Below are 3,153 nucleotides of genomic sequence, written 5' to 3'. Positions count from 1 at the left end.
AAAAAAAAAAAAATTAATAAATAAATAATAATAAAAATTAATACTAAAAGGAGTGTAAATGCTGGAGGGGTGGACACCCGTTCTCTGCGATGTGTGCCTGCCACACTACACGGCTGTATCACAACATCCCAGGTACCCCGTAAATATACCTCCTGTATACCCACAAAAAATTTTAAAAATAATAAAATAATTAAAAAAGAGGCTAGGCATGGTGGTTCATGCTTATAATCCAGTGCTTTGCAAGGCTGAGATGGGAGGATCACCTGAACACAACCTGGGCAATTTAGCAAGACACTATCTTTACAAAAAAAAAAAATTGATAATTAGGCACAGTGGTGTGTACATGAAATCCTAGCTACTCAGAAGGCTGAGGCAGGAGGATGACTTCAGCCCATGAAGTTGAGGCTAAAGTGAGCTGTGATGGTGCCACTGCACTCCAGCCTTGTCAGTAATCAAAAACCTCCTGACAAGGAAAAGTCTTCAGCCTGATGGCTTCAGTGGTAAATTCTACCAAACATTTAAAGAAGAACTGGCCGGGTGCAGTGGCTCATGCCTGTAATCCCAGCACTTTGGGAGGCGGAGGTGGTCGTATCATCTGAGGTCAGCAGTTTGAGACCAGCCTGGCCAAGCATGGTGAAACCCTGTCTCTACTAAAAATACAAAAATTAGCCAGGTGTCTGTAATCCCAGCTACTCAGGAGGCTGAGGCACGAGAATCACTTAAACCCAGGAGGGGGTTGCGGTGAGCCAAGATTGCACCATTGCACTCCAGCCTGGGTGATAAGAGTGAAACTCGGTCTAAAAAAAAAACTGGGCGCGGTGGCTCACGCCTGTAATCCCAGCACTTTGGGAGGCCGAGACGGGCGGATCACGAGGTCAGGAGATCGAGACCATCCTGGCTAACATGGTGAAACCCCGTCTCTACTAAAAACTACAAAAAAAAAACTAGCCAGGCGAGGTGGCGGGCGGGCGCCTGTAGTCCCTGCTACTCGGGAGGCTGAGGCAGGAGAATGGCGGGAACCCGGGAGGCGGAGCTTGCAGCGAGCTGAGATCCGACCACAGCACTCCAGCCTGGGCGACAGAGCGAGACTCCATCTCAAACAAAAAAAAAAAAAAAAGAAGAAGGAACAGAGGCCAGGCTCACGCCTGTGATCCCAGCACTTTGGGAGGCTGAGGTGGGCAGATCACTTGAGATCAGGAGTTCGAGACCAGCCTGGCCAACATGGTGAAACCCCCACCATCTCTACTAAAAATACAACAGTTTACAGGCATAGTGGCACAGGTCTGTAGTCCCAGCCACTCGGGAGGCTGAGGCAGAAGAATCGCTTGAACCTGGGAGTTGGAGCTTGCAGTGAGCCGAGATTGCGCCACTGCACTCCAGCCTGGGCAACAACGCAAGACTCCGTCTCAAAAAAAAAAAAAAAAAAAGAACTAGAACATCTGGCTAGACCTATAACAAAGAGATGGAATTAGTAATAAAAAAAATTATTCCCACAAAAACAAGCTTAAACTCAGACGATTTTGCTGGTGAATTTTACCAAGTTTTGAGAATTAACACAAACTTTTTCAAAAAAGAAAAGAGAAGGGAACACTTTCCAATTCATACTATGAGGCCAATGTTATCTTGATACCAAAACCAGACAAAGGCATCACAAGAAAACTACAGACCAGTCGTTCTTATGAATATAGATGCAAAAATCCTCAACAAAGTACTAGCAAACTGAATCTAGCAACATAGAAAAGAATTATACGCCGTAGCCTAGTGGTATTTGTTCCAGGAATACAAGGTTGACTTAACACACAAAACTCAATTAATGGGCTAGGCCAGGTGACTCATGCCTATATAATCCCAGCACTTTGGGAGGCCAAGGTGGGCAGATGGCTTCAACCCAGGAATTTGAGACTAGCTTGGGCAACATGGCAAAAAATACACACACACACACACACACACACACACACACTCACTCCCCCAAATTAGCCAGACCTGATGGCACGCACCTGTGATTCCAATTAAGAGACTGAGGTAGAAGGATCACTTGAGCCAGGGAGGCAGAGGTTGCAGTGAGCCGAAGGTTGAACCACTGTACTCCAGCCTGGGCAACAGAGCCAGATCCCGTCTCAAAAACTAATAATAATACACTAAAATAATGGAATACCCCATACCAATAGCATAAAAAACAGAAACACACTATCATTGAGATGCAGAAAACCCGTAGGAGAAAACTCGGCACGCCTCCAGGAGAAAACACTCAGCGAACCAGGCCACGAAGGGAGCATCGTCAGCCCGATGAAGAGCATCTGTTAAGCAAACACACACGTGCAAGTAAGTCATATGTATTGGTGGAGAAGGGGATGCTTTCTGCTTAAGAACAGCAAGAAGACAAGGGTGTCTGCTCTCACTCTTCGACTGCAGGATCTATCCCCGGCAATTAGGCAAGAAAAAGAAATAAAAGTCATGCACATTGGAAAGAAAGGATTGCGAATTACACAATCTTTTTTTTTTTAGACGGAATCTCACTCTTGCTGCCCAGGCTGAAGTGCAGTGGTGCAATCTCGGCTCACCGCAACCTCCACCTCCTGGTTTCAAATGATTCTCCCACCTCAGCCTCCCAAGTAGCTGAGATTACAGGCGCCCACCACTCTGCCCAGCTAATTTTTGTGTTTTAGTAGAGTCGGGGTTTCACCATGTTGGTCAGGCTGGTCCGAACTCCTGACTTCAGGTGATCTGCCTACCTCAGCCTCTCAAAGTACTGGGATTACAGGTGTGAGCCACCACACCCGGCAGTGAATTACACAATCTTATATGTACAAAATCTGAAGGCATTCACAAAAAGCTATTCAAACTAATAATGAATTCACATGCTTGCAGGATCAGTAGACAAGAAACCATTCTTAATCTCACATGGAACAAAGTACAAATGAATACATTTATTTTTCTATATACAAGCAACATGTAACTTTAAATTGAAATCAAGAAAACAATTCCAAGTCAGACGCAATGTGGTTCATGCTTGCAATCCCAGTGCTTTGGGAGACCAAGGGGGAGGATCATTTGAGCCCAGGAGTTCAAGGCCAGCCTGGGCAACAAAGTGAAACTCCATCACTACAAAAAAGTTTAAAAAGAATTAGCCGGTTGTGGTGGTGTGCGCCTGTG

This window comes from Colobus angolensis, unplaced genomic scaffold (genome assembly GCF_000951035.1).
Source record: "Colobus angolensis palliatus isolate OR3802 unplaced genomic scaffold, Cang.pa_1.0 Scaffold1, whole genome shotgun sequence".
Taxonomy (NCBI): Eukaryota; Metazoa; Chordata; class Mammalia; order Primates; family Cercopithecidae; genus Colobus; species Colobus angolensis.
Note: the sequence above shows the minus strand (reverse complement) of the source record.